The following is a 20,553-nucleotide window of genomic DNA, read 5'->3' on the forward strand; positions in this document are numbered from 1 at the left end:
AAGCTGGTATGGTGATGCTGAGTTCTGTTAGTCTTTGCTTGTCTGTACAGTTTTGTTTTGTTTTTTCAATTTTTTGATCAAATCTGAATGTGAGCCCTGCTGGGGAAAGTATTCTTGTTTGTAGGCCCTTCCCTTTCTTCACTTAAATATATTGTGCCACTCCCTCTGGCCTACAGATTTTCTGCTGAGAAATTGGCTGATAACTTTATCAGAATTCCTTTGTATACTATTTGTTGCTTTTAACATTTTTCTTTGTGTTTAACTTTTGTCAATTTGATTACTCTGTGTCTCGTTATGTTCTTCCTTGGGTTAATCTTGCCTGGGACTCTCTGTGCTTCTTGGAATTGAGTGACTGTTTCCTTTCCCACATTAGGGAAGTTTTCAGCTATTTTCTCTTCAAATATTTTCTCAGGTCTTTTCTTTCTTTTCCTTCTTGGATGACTGCCGGGGGCCAGCGTGAGGAACTCCGCCCATGGCAAAGGTCATGAGGAAGGAGGCTTGGCATACGCAAAGGCGTGATCAAGCCTCAGGAAACCGCCTGTTCCCAAGCATCTAACCCCAAAACCAGAGTCTGTTTTATGCTTTCACCTATGCCTCTGACTTTACGGGGGGCTCTCCCCCATAACCATTTTTCTTGGAAAAGGAGTAAACGTGCAGCTCCAAGGCAATAAAAATTCCTGGGCGTGACAAGACTGTTTCAGCTTACAGACTGCTCTGAAGGTTTTCTAGCCCACCTGTATAGGTTCGTCCGGCCACATGTGATTGTTTACAGCCTCCCAACCTGAGAGGCATGAGATGTTTTAGACTTACTAAAGGCAAATTCTTTTGGGGAGTTGGAAATTATTGGTATAATGGGTTGGTTAGGAATTATATTGGTGAAGGGTTTTTCATTTGTTGTGTCAATAATTGCTGCTAATTCCCTGCTTTGGGTGGGACAAGGATGTTTCAGATCAAACCTCTCTGCTGACAGACTAGCTTGTGTGACAGGATTATCCATACTCCTGCCACTATGCACATGATTGTTTACTACCTCTCAACCATAAACAGCACAGAGAGTTTTGGAGTATTTTGAGAGTCTTAATTAGCACAGGGCTTTTTCTTCTAGTGGAGTCAATGATTGCCGGCCAGGCCTCCATATCCTTAGGCACCTGGGAATATATTAATCAATGTATGTGGAATATAGCAAAGGAAATATAGTAGTTTTTGATGTTAGCAATACCAGACTTTTTGAGTTAATGGATTTTCTCTTTTGTAATAGATCACTGTACTTTGTTATAAATCACTGTGTTCTTGCTATATAAAAATGTAACTTTATCATATCTTAAGACTAAATAGATCTTAAGGGGAGCATTGGTGAAAGGATTTTCATTTGTTGGGCTGATGTTTGCTGCTAAATCTCCATGTTCCCTACCCTTATAATGAATATAATTAACATATAGGAGAAATAAGTATTAACCTTTAAGCATATAGGAGAAATAAATATTAATCTTGAAGACTAATCATGTTAACCTTGGGTTAAATAAATTCCTTTCTTGATTGTAACTCACTATACCCTCACCCTATAGGAATGTAACTTTATTTGGAGGGTGGTGCCTGGTTTAAGAAAAAACACCCTTGGAAGAAATAAGTTTTTGGTTATCAGAAAGAAAGGATCATAAAATGTCAGCAGGTCTCACTCATGGCCAGAAGATGATGTACCTTTTTATACATTTATGTGAAGCACCTAATTTTTATAAAGGTCAGGACTGCTGACTCCTGCGTGACTCTGTATTCATCCCTATGTGTAACAAAAGGTATATAAGCAAACCCAAAAATAAAGAAATCGGATCAGTTTCCGAAAAGACTGATTCCCCCATGTCGCTTCTTTCATGCTCCCGTTTTTCTGGCTGAATTCCCATCTGGAGCATGGATGCTATTCCACGTAATCCAAGTTATTCAGCCTCTTTTTCTCCACTAATCTTCCTACTACATTATCCATTTCTAATCTCTCTATATCTGTGATTAAATATGTATTTTTCCAAAGACGCTGACTCCATCCCCACCTTCGAATCACCCTGGATCCACCGGGGCTGGACCCCGGCAAGTGGCGCCCGGAACAGGCTAAGTTCTGAAGGTACGTTTCGAAGGTAAGTTCTTCGGAGCAAAGGCTCCCCCCGGAGCACTCTGTGGCTCCCCCCGGAGTGTTCAATCACTCCCCCTGGAGTAATTTTGGTTACTCCCCCAGTGTTGAGTTCTTCAGAGCAAAGGCTCCCCCCGGAGCACTCTGTGTGGCTCCCCCCAGAGCACTCTCTGTGGCTCCCCCCAGAGTGTTCAATCACTCCCCCTGGAGTAATTTTGGTTACTCCCCCAGTGTTGAGTTTCGGGACGGATAGGACCCCACTTAGGGTGCTGCAGACCCCCCTGTAGGATAGACAGGGTGAGTAGGAGTGGAAAGTGTTGAAGAGTTTAAGAGAAGTTGAAAGAAGTATTGAAGAGTTTTAGAGAAGTTGAAAGAAACCCTTTCTTCGGGTTGAAAAGAAAACCCCGCTTGCAAAGATAAAACCTTTGTTGAGGCAGACTTTTCTATGAATCTTAATTTTCCGACATGGGTAACAGTGAGTCAAAAGAAAGACAGCTTTTTATAAGAGTAATTTTGCAGTCATTAAGTAAGAGAGGAATTAAAATCAAGAAATCCAATTCAGTCATTTTTTCATTTGTACCAGACCAGTGTCCTTGGTTTCTGGACAAGGACACTGTGAATTTTGATACTTGGATGAAGCTAAGGAAACAGCTAAAAACTTATTATACTTTACATGGGCCTGTAAATGCTTTTGTTCTGTGGAATATGATTAGAAATGTTCTGGATCCCGTCATGAGGCTGTTAGATAGACTATGGGAAAGGCTATAGCAGTGGATGGCAGTGGGTCTCCACCTTCTACGCAGATCATATTTTCTGCTATTGGCAAACAAAAGGAGGGACACTATACCTCCCGAGGAAGGAAAGGACTTACAGGACTCTGCGGCCGGGCGCCCTGGCGAGCCCCCTCCCCCTCTATGCAAACCTTTAAAAATTTATCCAACATTTTCTGATTTAAGGCGACCACCCCACCTCCGCTTACGCCTCCCAGTTCAGTTCAGTTCAGTTCAGACCAGTTCAAAAGCTTCCCAGAACATTGTCTAAGGTTGAAAAAGATAGGGACAATTTTTTTTTTTTAAACAAAGAAGCGTCTAAAGCAGAGCCTGCTCCTTGCAGAAAACCCCCTCAGGGGGGCCTAACCCAAGCAAAAAATAAAAAAGAGAGAGAGAAAAAGAAAAAAAAAAAAAGAGAGAGAGAGAGAAAAGGGAAAAAGAAGAGTAATTTTAACAAAAAGGATTCTACAAATAAAAAGTGTTTCTCTTGTGGTCAAATGAGGCATTTTGTCGGCAGTGTCCTGCTGAACAGAGACAACAAGCCGTGCCAATCAACCCCAGGTAGCTCGGGCCTGGACCTCAGTTCCACCACCTCCAATGGGAGTGGCTGGCCCCCTGCCTGAGGACATTCTGGACTTGTGCTAGGGCATAGCTCACTTTCATTTCAAAGAATTTTGGTTGTGTCTGGTGTAGTAGATTCTGATTATACTGGAGAAATTATAAAATTTTGATCTCACCACCTACTAAAACTGTGCAAATTAGTAAAAGAAAAAAAAATAGCACAGCTTTTGCTTTCAGATAGGAAAAACCTTGACTTCTCAAGCCAAGAGCCCCAGAGGATTTGGATCTAGTAATCTAGCTTTTGGGGAGCAGGAAATTACCACTTCTAGGCCTTTAACAGATCTTTACTGGCCCAGCTCCTGGCCCACACATACTACTGAAAATGAGTTGGTGAGATTAGAAAAGATGGTATGCAGAGTGGGAATGCTGCAGATGAAAAGGTGAGGGAGAGTTTAAAATCTTGAAGAGTAGTGAGTTCCCCGTTGTGAGAGATATTCAAGCAAAGATTAGATAGTTGCTTGTCATCTAAAAAGCTATAGACCAGATTTAGGTTACAAAAGGATAACTGGAGAAGCTTATAAAGATATTGTGCAACACCTCTTTACTTGCTTCTCATATTTAGGTCTGCCAAAAGTTTTGAAAACTGATAATGCCCTTTTAAAGCTGTGGAGAGGTTGTTTACTAACTTTAAGTGATTTCCAAGAAGTACTAGGGGATATTAATTGGTCATACCCACATTTAAACCTGACTACTGCAGATTTAAAGCTTTTGTTTGATTGTTTAAGAAGCGATCCTAATCCCAGCTCTAAGAGAAAGTTGACTAGTGAGACAGATTCGGCTCTTATTAAAGTGGATGAGGCTTTAAATGATCAGTTAATTAGGATTAATATTACCAAAAGATGAGATTAAATTATTCTTGCCACAAAACATACTCCTACAGGATGCTTGTGACAAGAAGGCCCATTGGTTCCATCTACCAGCGACCCCAAGAAAAATAGTTTTATTTTTATCCCAGCTTGGTGGCACAAACAAAAAAAAAAACGAGAAAAGAAAAAAAGTGTGGAAATTTTGTAAAAAAGAAGTAACAAATATAGTAATTCCATTCAGTAAGGATCAACTGTAAATCTTTTACAAAATAGTGATGATTGACAAGTTGCCCTGATAGATTTCAGGAGTCAAATTTTGTTTCATTTGCCCTCAAGCCCCCTATTGCATTTTTTGAAAAAAAAAAAAAAAAATTTTTTTTTTTTTCTATTCAGCCTTTGAAAGGGGCTATGACTCGGCCTTTGGTTAAGTGAAAAGATCTCCTTACAAGAGAGCGGAAAGGGCCAGCTATAGTGCTAACTTGTGGGAGAGGATATGCTTGTATTTTTCAACAGGACGCAGATTCACCAATTTGGATCCCCAGGCATCAGGATCCCCATTGCTTCGAAGGGCGCTCCTCTAACTGCCGTGGCAGGGAACAGCCACTAGCCAGGAGCCATGGGCGGGGCCAGCCTGGCTGATAGGACCCAGTGTGCCCCGCTCGCAGCCCGTAGCCCCGCCAGAGTCTGCGCTTGTTTGGCCACAGGCAGGAGAGGCAAGGTAAGCATCGAGATCCCCGTGGGATCAACAGCTGCTACAGCACGAACTCTGACCAGAAAATGATTTTACTTATGCTATTTTAGCTTGCGTGCCCTTTCCTTATGTATTTCTTTTTGCTAACGATTCGGGAAAACTTAATGTTCATATGAATTTCACAGGTGGACCTAATGTAGTGACTTGTGAACAATGTACGCTTTCATCTTGTTTAACTCCTCAGTACAATGTTTGCTCTTTTGTGGTGTTGAAACGCCCGCCATATCTTATACCTGTAACTACTCACTGGTACGACAATTATGGTCTTGCTGTGTTGCAGCAACTGCAGGATTTGATGCGAACACGACGATTTGTGAGCTTACTTATTTTGGGGATATCAGCTTTAATAGCCGCGGTCACCTCTGTTACTGTAGCAGCAGTTTCATTGTCTCAACAGGTGCATACTGCTCAATATGTTGATACTATGTCTAAAAATGTCTCTTTAACACTGGCAAATCAGGAAATTATAGACAGAAAACTAGAGATGAGGGTAGACGACTTAGAGGAGGCAATAATGCATATTGGGACTGAGCTGCAAGCTCTTAAAGTGAAAATGGTGCTGTCATGCCACACTGATTAGCGGTGGATATGCGTGACATCTTTGAAAGTAAACGAGACAGATTATGAGTGGGAAAAAGTTAAAAGTCGTATTTTAGGTGTTTGGAATAGCTCAGATATTAGTTTAGACTTAGGGAAACTTCGCAATCAGATACAGACCTTGGAACACTCTCGTTTGGATTTTACTGTGCCTGGAGCCGCTAATGACATTTTCCACACCTTCTCTAATTTTATCTCTGGAAAAAACATTCTGTCTAATGTCTTCAGTTATGTTGCCATTGGTGCTCTAATTTTGCTTCTTATAATCATTCTTCCTTGTATTGTCAGGATTCTTCGGCAGATGACTATAGTGTATTTTTCATTTCTGTTATTGTATTGTTCATATCTGTTTGTTCTTTATATCTTCTAGCTCTTTGTTAACATTTCTGCATCTTCTCAGTTTCCATTCTTTTTCATAGGCCTTGGATCATCTTTACTATTATTACTCTGAATTCTGTTTCAGGTAGATTGCCTTTCTCTACTTCACTTAGTTGTTCTTCTGAGGTTTTATCTTGTTCCTTCATCTGGGACATATTTCTCTGCTGTCATTTTGTCTAACTTTTTGTGATTGTGGTTTCCATTCTGCAGGCTACAGGTTGTGGTCCTTGTTTCTTCTGTTGGCCCCCTGGTGGATGAGACTAAGAGAATTGTGCACACTTCCTAGTTGAAGGGACTAGTTCTTGCCTGCTGGTAGGTGGAGAAATGTCTTGTCTCTCCAGTGAGCAGAGCTATGCTCAGGAAAACCTTAAAAAGCTTATCTGCTGATAGGGGGTGGGGGACTGTGTTCCTGCCTTGCTGGTTGTTTGGCCTGAATTGTCCAGCATTGGAGCCTATAGGCTATTGAGTAAGGCCAGGTCTTGGTGAGAAAATGGCGACCTCCAAGAGGGCTCTTGCCAGTGAGTACTCCCCAAAATTACTGCCACCAGTGTTTTTGTCCTTGCAATAAGCTACACTCACTAGCCGTCCCCACCCCATCTTCATAGGATACCCTCCAATACTAGCAGATAAGTCTGGTGCAGTCTCTTGTGAGGGCACGGATTTTTTTCCTGGGTCCTGGTGCACACAAGACCCTGTGTGTGCCCTCTAAGAGTAGAGTTTTTGTTTCCCCTAGTCTTGTGGAATTCCTATGGTCAAACCCCAGTAGCCTTCAAAGATAGATTCTCTCAGGCCTCCTCCTCCCATTGCCAGACTCAGAATTTTCATTCCTGTAAGAGAGCTTCTGTGGCATAATTATTCTCCAGATTGTAGATCACCCACGCAGTATGGGACACGATTTGACCACCATTGCACCTTTTCTACCACCCTGTTGTGGCTGCTTCTTCATTTTTGCATGCAGGATATCTTTTTTGGTAGGTCCCCATGTTTTTTATCTATGTTTTTTCAGTAGTTGTAATTTAGGTGTTTCCATGAGAATAAGTGAGCTCACATCTTCTTGCTCTGTCATCTTATCTCCCAGGAAGAGAATAATTAAATTTAAATTCAACCATGCAAACTGCAATCTAAATCCTTAGAAAAAGGGTGCATTTATGTCTCAACTGATGTGATTATAAGAGCTAGAAAGGCCAAAGAGACTGCTATACCTTATGGCCTTATGCTTCACTAGAGTGACAGATTTGAAGATAATCTCTCAGAATACGTTTATCCTTATTTTACAGATAATTCTAACCATGAGCTGTCTTATGTGTCAGGCCAAAGCAGCAAAAAGGAAGGGAAATACTGCTGACTGCAGATGCTGTAATAATGAGTAGCATAGGGAGAAGACATTAAAAGTGCATTATGGCATTGAGCAGTAATTAAGTTGCTTATGATGAGAATTAGCAATAAGATATGGTTATACTCATTGTGCATTGTGTAAGAAATAAGACAAGAGCATAATAAATTTTAAAAAATATTTTCATCAAAACACAAAGTAAAAAGTAAAGGAATCAAAGGTAAAAAGAAAAAGGATTTCCTCATCTGTGTAAATTTCAGTTTCTCAGAATTGTTTGCATGAAAGTGGTAAATAAATGAAGCTTTACTGTATATACCCAATCACCACCACTATGTGAAATTCCACTAAAGCTTTCAGCACCTGTCAAAGACTGTATGCTCAAACTGAGACTTTATATCACAGAAAGGATGAGGAATAGGTCATTGTGATAAATGCTTGATCAGACCTGAGATTCAAAATCAAAGATATGAATGGTACCCTCATATTCCAACATTTATTTATGCCTGTGTCTTGCACTAATGTAGATAACTATGTTTAAGAGTAGAATGCCAGACATAGCATTCTACTTTGCCCTGGGGAGGGCCAGAATTTTGTTTTCCTGGCTTTTTACTGGCTTCTTAGTCTGAGCATAACCTTATAAAGGAACAATAAAAGAAAAGGAAAAGGATAATCCTGGAATCTTAACCTTTCCTAAAGATTATTTTCATCTCGTTTATAGAAACAGGAAGGAGAAAAAGAGTATCCAATAAAGTTTGCTGGAATGAATAAGTAGATAAGTGAATAAATAAATGGAAGTGAGACAAGTAAATATGAATCATTTCCCCTGGTTTTATAGATTTCTAAACTCTTAAGTGAGCATTCATGGCAACCTTTCTAATTACATGATTTCTGGAAGACTGAAGGTCAAATCCAACGTGGAATATTTCGTGGAAATAGCCGCCATTTTTGAAGATGGTAGTGCTGTGAAGAATATTGATAGGTCATTGTTGGTTTGTTTGTTTTTTTTTTTTTTGCCACAGGCTACACCTTCTCATCTCTTTTCTTTGATGATTATTTGAATATCATTGATGACCACGTATCTCTATATCATTTTGTATCCTCACTTCTTTTAGAAAAATTAATTTTGGCTTTCATTGGCTTAATCCAATGAAATCCCTGTGGTAATCCAGTGGTATTACCAACAAAAGAACCCCAGTCGCTGGGTCAACTGTGTTCTTAAAGTTATGAGAATGTTGCTGAATGAGTTCTCATGTTTCTTTGCTACTATTTGGTACCTTGTGCCAGAGGAGTAAAAAATCAAGCCAGTTTAAACTAAAGGACTGGAAAACTACAGTCAATGCTACTATTAACTCAGTTCTTTCTTTTAGAATAATTCCATCTTCCAGCCAGATTTTATTTAGATTAAAGGTCATAATGAGGTCAGATTTTTTTTTTCTTTTTTGAGAATTTAGAAAGTCCTGAAAAAGAAAACTGGGAAAATCTATTTATAACAATTTAATAAACATGGGAAACCTCACATCTTTTAAAAAAGGCAATTCTGGTTAATAATTCAGAAATTAAAAACTCCCATCTCTGTTGCTAACAGGGAAAAGTCAGGTATGCATTTTCTTTCTAGGGTTTCTTTCTTGTGTTCTTTTAATCAGCTTTGGAGAAGCTCAGCACCAGAATCCTACTCTATTACTTTCATGGAACCATGCTCTGTCATTCCCTAGACCCTTCCTGAGAATATATTTCTTTTCATAAGACTGAACATAATGCACTGCTCTGAGAACATGATAACTGATATTGTTTGCAGAACAGAAGCTTTGGGGAAAGTGTAGGGCTGTTCCCAAGAAGGCAATTACCAAAAGCAGGATTTATGGGCTTAAGGGAGTTAGGTCAAAGGAGGAGAAAAATCTGTGAGTCAGATTTTAGACATAAAACCAGGGAGGCAACTTACAAGAATATAATATTTAAAGAAAAGATTCAAAGAAAGCTCCTTATTGCAGACACTTAATCTGTGCTTGGTTTTAATATTCAGGTATAATTTGATTATCCTGCAGGCTAAAAGAAAATACTTCATAATGTATAAAGCATAAAAACAAAGTAGAAATTCACTGACGGAAAATGTCAGAGTACTTACTATGTGCCAGAGATGTTGCTAGTCAGATGGGATCAAGGTATCAGTAACATCACTCCCAAAAACGAAGTACTCCTATCTGATGGTGATTAAATGCTTGCCGACTGAGAGAATGAATTTTCACATAAACTAAGACCACAGGTGTGTCCTAAGCAACATTCTGAAGATGAAAAGAGTAATTTTAGTGCTCGTATCTCAAAAAGATGTAAGGCACTAGAATATTTTGTAGACTCCTTTTTGCCATCTTTTAGGAGACTTCCATATGGGTCCGTTTTGAAGAAGGGTAATGACTTTAACACTGAACTGGGGAAGAATAAAGCCACATTCAATCTTTTGAGACCAAATTCTTCAAATGAACGTTTAGATAGTTGCAGAATAATTTTAAGTAAATATTTGCTCCATACCAAAATATTTACTGAGATTTATGTATTCTGTAAAATAGACTGTAAGTTCTGGCCCTTGCCCACAGACAGCCTATAGCACAAGACTCCATGTGTACAGACCACACTCAGACAGTATACAAAATACAGACAAGCAATGGTTAAGGCAATCAGTGAGGGCAAGGGTGGTTTGTTAAGGAGAATTCAAGTGGTCCGAAGGGGGAGCACTTGAGATTTGGCCTGAAAATGACACTTATCTATGCAAAAGAGAAGGACGAGAGCTGAGCCTCCCAAGATGAAATATGACCCCAGAAACTACAAAGTCATTAATGGTTTTTTTTCTCTCTGAAGTCTATGAGAGGCATGTGGTTTTTTTGTTTGTTTGTTTGTTTGTTTGTTTGTTTTCAGGCATACACATAAGCCTTGGCACAGGCTTCAAGAGGATTATGAAAACTTCATGGACAGAATTTCTTCTCTGACAGGAGTGAAACGTTGTTTGTAATCTCTTCAATCCACTGATCCCAAACTATCAGTGGAAGTTTTCTTTAGACCATATATTCCATACCAATACCACTACAGGGACTGGGGAAATGGAATGGAGTGCAGAGAACCATCTTGACACAGACAGAATGGATTCTCAAACCCATGAGGAAACTTAGTGGTACATGAGACATCTGTCAATTTCATAAGCCAACTTGGTTTCAGTTTCTCTGTGCCAGCCTACCCATCTCAATATTTGTGGTCACCTATTAACATGATGGAATAAAGCAAAGACTACAAGGGGCCCAAATGTCCATGTACTTCCTAAGGGGATACCTGGTGCTCTTGGATGGTTTAATTCCCCTTGCCTGGCTTGCTCCCAGAAAGACACTTACTCATCAGCGATCACTGACAGAAGTTTTGACTGGTTGTCATTGTCTTCCTCTATCATTAAGTGCTCACTTATGCACATGACATTGTACCCAGCAATGGTAAGATTCCACACTGATTGAGCTTCAGTCAAATAATATGCCCATCATGGAATTCTACTTGAACAGTATTTCCATTCAGTAAGAACATTATATCATGGTGCTTCCCTGGTGGTTCAGATGGTAAAGAATCCACCTACAATGCAGGAGACCTGGGTTTGATCCCTGGGTTGGGAGGATCCTCTAGCAAAGGCATTGGCTACCCACTTCAGTATTCTTGCCTGGAGAATTCCATGGACAGAGGAGCCTGGTGGAATACAGTCCTTGGGGTCGCAAAGAGTCTGACATAACTGAGTGACTAACACACCCATACCCACCTTGACCATATGATTTCTATGGATTTATTCACAAGAACTTAAAAGACACCCACTCACCTTAGCAAATAGGATAGGTGCTGTACTGTGCTTAGTCGCTCAGTCATGTCTGACTCTCTGCAATACCATGGACTGTAGCCCGCCAGGCTCCTCTGTTATATGGATTCTCCAAGCAAGAATACTGGGGTGGATTGCCATGCCCTCCTCAAGAGGATCTTCCCAACCCAGGGACTGAACCCATGTCTCCCGCACTGCAGGTGGATTCTTTACAGTCTGAGCCACCAGGGAAGTCTGAATAGGGTAGGATTGCTGTGCAATTTCAATTGCCCAAGATTCAGTTAACATATAAATAAATGAACATTTATTTTCCTACCATGTGCTAGCCACATTCCTAGGTGCTTTGCATGTGTTATTTGATAAAGTTCACAACAATATATGTGGGAAGAATTTTAAATTCTTTTAATGAAGGTGTTAGCTAAGATCGCCCAAAGTTATATAAAAAATGGAGGTTCAGCGTTTGAAAGACTGTTACCAAAGACAGTGTTCTTTACTGCATATCACACTCCCTCCCATTAATTTTAAAATGCTAGGGAATGCAAACTAGTACAGCCAGTATGGAGAACAGTGTGGAGATTCCTTTAAAAACTGGAAATAGAACTGCCATTGACCCAGCAATCCCACTGCTGGGCATACACACCGAGGAAACCAGAATTGAAAGAGACATGTGTAGCCCAATGTTCATCGAAGCACCGTTTATAATAGCCAAGACATGGATGCAACCTAGATGTCCATCAGCAGAAAAATGGATAAGAAAGCTGTGGTACATATACACAGTGTAATATTACTCAGCCATTAAAAAGAATACATTTGAATCTGTTCTACTGAGGTGGATGAAACTGGAGCCTATTATACAGAGTGAAGTAAGCCAGGAAAATACTGAATTGAAAGCACATTCCCAAAGATCAAAAGTGAAATTGCACATTGAAAGCATTTTTATAAATTAAAAATAAATCATAAACCAACCCCTAACAGCATCCCTTTCCATAAACTCAAAGAACCATTTTTAAAAGGATGAACTGTAGGAATAGAAATGCAGATGTAGAGAACAAGCTTATGGACAAAGCAGGGGAAGGAGAAGGTGGGACTCATCTAGGAGCGTAGCATTGACATATACACACCACCATGTGCAAAACAGATAGCTAGTGGGAAGCTGCTATAGCACAGGGAGCCCAGCCTAGCACTCAGTTAGGACCTAGAGGGGTGGGATGGGGATTGGAGTGAGAAGGAGGCTCAATAGAGAGGGGATATATGTATACTCATGGCTGATTCACAATATTGTATGACAGAAATCAACACAACATTGTAAGCAATTATCCTCCAATTAAAAGTAAATTAAAACAATAAAACAAAAAAAAGATATCATTAGCAAATTTAGGTGCCATTTCTCAGTCAAAAAGAATCATCGCTTAATCATCACCAAATGTTAGTACAAGAAAAAGAAAAGATGAGGTCACCATCACTGGTAGAAATGTAGAGATCAAGTCCTCTTTCATTTTACAGATGAGGACGCTGAGATGGAGAAGGGGCTTACCCTGTGCTTTCATGTAGCCTGAGTAGGATCTGGTTTAACTGTGCCCAGATCAGGGTTTCTCCACTTCTCTGCCCAGCCTTGCCCTGAGCCAACTGCCAGCATCATCTATCCTACCTCCTGCCCACCAACCCGCTCACTCCTGAGCCTGCTTCTTCTCTCTGAACCCCTATAAATCAGCCTCTAAAATCCCCAATGAATTTTCAACTCCCACAGCCAATAGGCCCTTTTCAATCCTGTTTTTAGTCTCTCTTTGGCATTTGCCACATAATTGCTCCCTCCTTTAAACTCTTTCTCCCTTAGATTTGGGTGTTCACACAGCTGCCTGATTTCCTCCTGCTTTCTTATCATACCTAATTACTTATTTTTCAGAGCTATTTTCTTTTACTCACCATCAAGTGTTGGTGTTTCTATATTAATTTTCACCCTAGCATAGACTTTACTACAGTACTTGCCAGGCATTGTCTTCAAGGACTTAACAAAATATTCATTTAATGTCATAACAACCCTATTATGTAGTTGGGGGGAGTGAGGCCTAGGGAGAATAAGTAACTTGCTCTGCCACTTCCTACTATGCTTTGCTAGCTCTGAGGTCACCAGTGCTCTCCCATTGGCCCTCCTGGCTCCCGACTTCATTTATTCTCATGAGATAGTAATAGCATTGCCTGCCCTTGTCTTCATAAGATCTGCATCCCAAACCTATATGTCTAGGTTTTGAGAGTGTTAACACCCTTGGTGTGAAGGCTTTGGCCACCTGATGTGAAGAGCTGACTCATTGGAAAAGACTCTGATGCTGGCAAGATTGAAGACAGGAGGAGAAGGGGATGACAGAGGATGAGATGGTTGGAAGGCATCACCGACTCGATGGACATGAGTTTGAGCAAGCTTCAGAAGTTGGTGATGGACAGGGAAGCCTGGTGTGCTGCAGTCCGTGGGGTCACAAAGAGTCATACATGACTGAGCAACTGAACTGAACTGAACTAAACTGAACTCAACAGCCTCGGTAGGGAGGCCAGAGGTCCCCAAGCAGCAGGAGGAAATAAATTGCAAGTGGCAGACTTTTTCCCTTCTCTGTTGAAGACGCCTGCTTCTGCCTGAGCTTAACTTTTCTCAAACCTTGAGCTAACCAATGTGTTTTTAGTATGGAAATGTTTTTCTTAAGCTGTATTAATGAAACTATGTATTTGTTTTGAAATCTGTGTGTCTTCAAATCAGTTCTGCCTAAGACTAATATTTTCTTCCTTTTCTCAAGCCTGTGCTAATAATGGCTGAACAAACCAGTATTCATGTCAATTGTTTTATGGCCAGGGATGACACAGTTTGTGCTATTCTATCTCAAAAACTCATACTGTGGGAGAGGGTCCTGGCGAAACACTCTCAACCTTGAGATATTTCTCTTATCTGATTAGCAGATTCCTAACAGACATAAAACACCTTGATAAAAGCTATCAAGTGGGCATTCTTTCTGCCCCCTTCTGATGTCTATGTCAGAAGATTTCTCTATCTCTTTTATACTTTGATAAAATTCTGTTACACAAAAAGTTGCGAGTGGTCAAGACTTGTCTCTGACCCTGGATTGAAATGCTCTCCTCCAGAGGTCATGAGTCCTGGCAGAGCACACAGCTTGAGGCCACAACCTTTCAGTTTGACCCCTCTCCTGGGCTCCACATTCCAACAGCACATTGGATATCAAAATCTGGATTTACCATGGGCATTACAAATGTAATGAAATACAAACTAAATCCATTGTCTCCTTCTTAGATTTGCCTACCACCCTGTCTTCCTGTCTTTTTACTTCTCTGGACCTTGGTTTCCTCATTTGTGTAATTAATGGGTTGAAGGAAATAACCTCCACAAATATCCTTACTTTAACAATTTTAATTATCTGAACCTTGTCCCTGCACTGTCTCCAGGTTTTATATTTTCTCTCCCTTTAAGTTTTCTTTATCAGTTCTATAAGTAATACTTGAGCCTATTCTGTGGACCAAATACTGGGCAAGCACTAGTGGAAGAAAATATCTTTGCCCTGAGAATGTGCACTGGAGAGAGGAATGTAAGTGAAGAAAGACAGCTCATACTCGTCCACAGGATGGACACTGTTGTCCCATTTGTCCACACAGAGGCCAGGAGGTGGGAGCTTGGCAGAACCAGCTGTCAAGCCAGAGGCCCACCAATCAACTTGATGCTTCCTTCTCCCTCACTGATCACTCCATCAGTCACTGAGTTCTGTATCTTGACCTCCTAAATGTCAGTCTTATCTCTAACTATTGTCTTTGTAGGTCTTTGTTTCATAATGGCTCAACTCTGTCACTTCTGGTTGATTTGTTTTCCTTTCCTGATGTTTTCTCCACTGTTTACAGAGTTATCTTTCCAAAACCCAAGCCTGACCATGGCACTGCCTTATCTGAACGCCTTCAGTGGTGCCTCACTGTTTGCAGGAAAAGGACTGCAAGTGGCAGACTTCTTCCTTGTCAGGCTGCGGAGCCTGCTCCGTCCTCTTTCAGCCCCTCCTGTTTGTGGTGCTCTCCAGGAGAGCCTTCAGGGCTGGGGTTCTCTGTCTATCTGTGCTGCTGCTTCCTTCTGTGTCTGTGTGCACGCAGATTGTTCAGCTGATCTACCTCTTATCTGGGTGATCAGTTTCTATCAATTCTTGGAAATTCAGCTCAGATAGTGCCCTTTTAGAGAAAAGTCCTCTGACCCCACCTCCTTTGGAGTCATAAATTTCTTCTTCTTGTGCCACTTCTATTCTATAAGTGTATTTCTGTTACTGCCTGCAACATACACATTGTAACTATTGCATACTGTTTCTCAGCTAGAGCAGGGGATTCTCTAAAGTGTGAACTGTGCCAGGATAATCTCTGAACAGCCAGTGATGGATGGATACCAGCACATCATCAGCCCCTGGTAAAAGTGTGCTTACTGGATGATGCAGGGGTATGATTTGGAAAAGTCATAAAGGCAAACACTGGAATATGTTAGGATATCCAGATAAGAGTTCAAGATCTAAAGCCACAAAACACAGTCAGTTTTGGCTATATCACTGGCGTCAGAAGTAAGAAAACAAAAAGCAGCTCCAGGATGTGAAGGAGAGATGACAATTACTCTCATGTATCCAAGCTCTTCTGCACTTCATGTCTCACCTTATTTCTGGGACAGAAGTGTGGGTTTGCCCCATAAGACAGATGGGGTCCTGATGGACACGGCACTCTTCAGACAAATATGCAAAGCAATATAAACCACTTTACCCCAGTGCTCCACTATTTGTCATTTAGGGCCTTGGTTGAGAAATTGGGAAATGGAGTTCTGTTTACACAGTGAGAGTTCTGTGGAGGCAGAAGGTTGATTGACTCAGGTTCTTAAGCATATAATTAGAGAAATAATCCTTCTGAAAATTGAGGGTGACGCAGGGGATTTATATGTGTCCAAATGGATAAGCAAAGTCCTGATCTGTTGTCCTGCAGTTCTCATGTCCTGTCTTGACCTCAGTCTAAAAAGGCATGCACATGCTCACGTAGGCTTCTGGTAAATGCCCTTAATGGTTTAAAGCTATGGGCAATCTAAAAGTGATCCTCGGGTGAACAGGAAGGAGTGTGCTTTAGCCTACAATTATTTTTCATTTGTTCACTTGTATGGGCATCAAGCCAGGAAGACAGACTGACTCCACCTGGAGAGAACTAAATCTTTTCAGTAAAGAATCTGGCTGCAATGCAGGAGATGTAAGAGACATGTTCTATCCTTGGGTCAGGAAGATCTCCTGGAGAAGGACACAGCAACCCACTCCAGTATTCTTTCCTGGAGAAACCCGTGGACAGAGGAGCCTGGCAGGCTGCAGTCCATAGGGTTGCAAAAAGTCGACATGACTGAAGCAACATAGCATGCACAGTCTTATCTTCTCTGTATTATTGTAGCAGAGGTAGGATGAGTCTTTGCCATGACACCAGTAGTGGGCTGTTAAACCAGTGCTCAGATATTAGAAAACTAAACTCAGTAGCCTTCTCAGAAGATCAGCTTCTGCATTTCCTGTGTACTGTGCAGTCACTCAAGTGATGAATGAAGTCCCACCTCTATCCTCTGTCACTCTCCTTCCCAACCCCCAGCTGCATATGATCACACCCTTGGTTCTGGCCTCTAGAGTGGTTACCCTATTGAAGTGTGTGAGCTGCTTTCCTTCACTTACATATCTCTACCCTGTGCATGTTCACAGGGCAGGGAACCTACCTTATTTCATCACATATTTCCAGTGCTCAGCCCGGGGTTTGATCTACAGAATATACTTGTAGAATTAATGAATGCATGAAGAAAGCTTTAAAAGGAGAACAAGAGTAAAACCTGAAGACAGTTCAGGGAACAGAAGTTTAAAGAATGTTAAAGTAAGATGTTTATGGAAATTATTTAGTTCAACTTTTTAATTAAACAGATAAGGGTCATGATAAGGAGCCTCAGTTATTTTTGTGAAATGAAATTAAAATACACCTGTTGTAACAGGAATGCTATTAGGCTATTACATAGGTGGTTCTTGAACGAGGGATACTTTACCTTCCAGGGAATATCTAATGGTGTCTCTTTTTTGCTTTCATGACTGATGGTAGGTGGTGCTACTGGCATCTAGTGGGGAGAGGACAGGATGCTGCTAAATATGCTGCAATGAACTGGACCACTCCCTCCCCAACACATCAATGAAGAATCATCCAGTTCAATATTCCAACAGTGCTGAGGTTGAGAAACCCATGCTGAATGGGTCTACTGATGTTGGCTTCAGTCAAATGTGATTGTTTCACCTTGTGCCTTCCTCTCCTTGCAATGCCTTAACAATCATCTATGATTTAGAATCTGTAACACATAGTCTAGAATGAACTCAGAAGCTGATGCTCCAATGGTAATACAATAAATTGTAATTTTGTTTACACTCCATTATTAACTTGATTCATTTGGATTAATTTTATAGTCTATATAGAACTGGAAGATTTTTGTATGATTGTTGGTTTCTAGTTTAGTAGTTAGTCCAATCATGTGATATAATTTCTTCTTCCTCTCCTGGCAAACAAGAGCAAATGATGGAAATTTGGGAATTGATGCTTCCATTTTCAACATTAGAAGAAATTACTGACAGACATGGAGATATGCCTTCAGGACTCTCTCTGTGGGTGCAAGGATTGGGTTGAATGAGATCTCAGAAATGTAGAATGGCAGATGCCAAACTTTTATATAAGCATTGATATTTTTGTGTATGTCAAGTTTTACAATAAGCTTATATTTTAGTGCTTTTGCCAACATCATATCTGCTTTGTTACTTTCAGCCCAATATGTAATAATTAACTGCTTATGTGTTTGCCTCTTCCTTTTACCTTGAGTTCCTTGATAGCAAGAACTCCACATCTTATTTTCTGGCTTGGCATGGTGCCTGTGACTTATCAGTTGCAGTTTCAAACAGTGAATTTTAAATCCATTGTAACGAGGTTCAGATACATCTTTATTAATCAAAATAGGAACCATTACAATCAACATATTTTTGCCAAAAAGAAATGTTTGTTTATTCCTGTAGCATAAAAATCAGAATTTGACAAACTCTTGGAAAGCATTTTCTGCCTCCTGCTGGCTGTGGAAGCATTTTCCCTATAAAAACTTGTCAAGATATTTGAAGAAGTGCTAGTTGGTCAGCAAGAACTCAGGTCAGTATGATGGGTGAGGCAAAACTTCATAGCCCAGTTCATTCATTTTGAAGCATTGATTGTGCTACGTGCAGTCAGGTGCTGTCATGGAGAAGAAACAGGCCCATTCTGTTGACTAATGCTGGCTGCAGGCATTGCAGTTTTAGGTACATCACATCGGTTTGCTGAGCATACATCTCAGATGCAATGGTTTTGCTGGGATTCATAAAGCTGTAGTGAATCAGACAGGCAGGAAACCACTAAAGAGTGACTGTGACTTTTGTGGTGCAAGTTTGGCTTTGGGAAGTGCTTTGGAGCTTCTTTTCCATCTAACCACTGAGCTGGTTGTCATATAAAATCCACTTTTGGTCACACGTCACAATCTGATTGAGAAATTTTTCCTTGTTTTTGTGCAGAATAAGAGAAGATAACACTTCAAAATGACAATTTTTTTGATTTGTGGTCAGCTCATGAGGCTCCCTCCTATCAAGCTTTTCTACCTTTCCAATTTGCTTCAAATGCTGAATGACCACAGAATGGTCAATGCTGAGTTCTTTGGCAACTTCTCAATGTAGTTTTAAGAGGTTCAGCTTCCATAATTACTCTCAGTTGGCTGTTATCCACCTTGGATGGTCAGTCACTATATTCCTCATCTTCAAGGCTCTTGACTCCTTTGCAAAACTTCTTGAACCACCACTGCACTGTATGTTGGTTAGCAATTCCTGGGCCAAATGGTTTATTGATATTGTGAATTATCTCCAAAGCTTTGTGATCCATTTTGAATTTGAATAAAAAAATTGCTTGAATTTGCTTTTGTCTAACATCCTTTCTAGGTCTAAAATAAATATAAAATAAACAAGTACTAAGTCAGCAAAAAAAAACATAAAATAAGAAATGTGCATCAAAATGTTATATAACTACATTTATTTAAGAATGTTTTCCAATATCAAACATCAAAGTTCAACAGTGCAAAACCATTTCAGTGCAAAACTATTTCAAAACCCTAAATAGTACACATAAAATACAGGCTCTTGGTGCTAAATATTTATTCAGTTGCTCAGCCATGTCTGACTCTTTGTTACCCACATGGACTGCAGCATGCCAGGCCTCCCTGTCCATCACCATCTCCTGGAGCTTGCTCAGACTCATGCCCATTGAGTCAGTGATGCCATCCAACCATCTCATCCTCTGTTGCCCCTTCTCCTCCTGCCCTCATGCTTTCCCAGAATTGGGGTCTTTTGCAGTGAGTTGGCTCTTCACATCAAGGGGCCAAAGTATTGGAGCTTCAGCTTTAGCATCAGGCCTTCCAATGAATATTCAGGGTTGATTTCCTTTAGGATTTGATGGTTTGATCTCTTTGCTGTCCAAGGGACTCTCAAGTGTCTTATCCAGCGCCACAATTGTAAAGCATCAGTTCTTCAGTGCTCAGCCTTCTTCGTGATTATTATAAGAATAATCTTGAATCAGGCTTATATTTACAGTACAAATTAAACTGCCAGGCTTCTCTGTCCATGGGATTTTCCAGGCAAGAAAACTGGAGAAGGTTGCCATTTCCTTCTCCAGGGGATCCCAGGAATTGAATCCAAGTCTGCTTTGCAGGCAGACTCCTGCATTGCAGGTGGATTCTTTACTGATTGAGCAGGGAGGGAAACCCAAGAATAAGAATACAAGGTTTCAGTTGTTAAGGTCAGTTGGTATACAAGGAAAGATAGGCTTAGTTTTGCTAACCCAAGACTAAGCACATTCAAAATCAGAGCTAGACACTGTTGAATAAGCACTATAATTTAGGGCCACAGGTAAGTCGAGAGTGGTATCTTTATCAGAAAGGGGTAGAGAATTTTAAATAATCTATTCTTATTCAACCAGATGCAAAGATTGACTCCCAGTGCTCAATCTGCTTATTTCTCCAGAGGGTTCTGGTACTTCCAATAAATCACTAAATACTATTGCATAACTGCTTTACCAGGCACCAACGATAGGGAAATGAACAAAAGAGAGACCTTTTCTTAATGAAAGTCTGCACACATTACTATATACTGTATTTACAAATGTTATACTTGCTTAGGAAGGCTCCAAAATCCTTTGCCCCCTTTCACTGACTTTGCTTCCTAGCTAGAAGCCAGACCTGAAAGTGGAACTTTGTTTGATTCTTGAATATGAT

The 20,553-nt window shown here is 40.5% G+C and overlaps 1 long non-coding RNA gene across 1 annotated transcript; it reads left to right on the forward strand.

Annotated features, from left to right (window-relative positions):
• Positions 1-4,984: 4,984 nt before the first annotated feature.
• On the forward strand, positions 4,985-19,198 carry LOC132658273 (uncharacterized). Its single transcript, XR_009597660.1, has 2 exons — positions 4,985-5,034; positions 17,334-19,198. It is a non-coding gene; the product is annotated as an uncharacterized LOC132658273 (long non-coding RNA).
• Positions 19,199-20,553: the final 1,355 nt, after the last annotated feature.

Source organism: Ovis aries, chromosome 1 (genome assembly GCF_016772045.2).
Source record: "Ovis aries strain OAR_USU_Benz2616 breed Rambouillet chromosome 1, ARS-UI_Ramb_v3.0, whole genome shotgun sequence".
Classification (NCBI taxonomy): domain Eukaryota; kingdom Metazoa; phylum Chordata; class Mammalia; order Artiodactyla; family Bovidae; genus Ovis; species Ovis aries.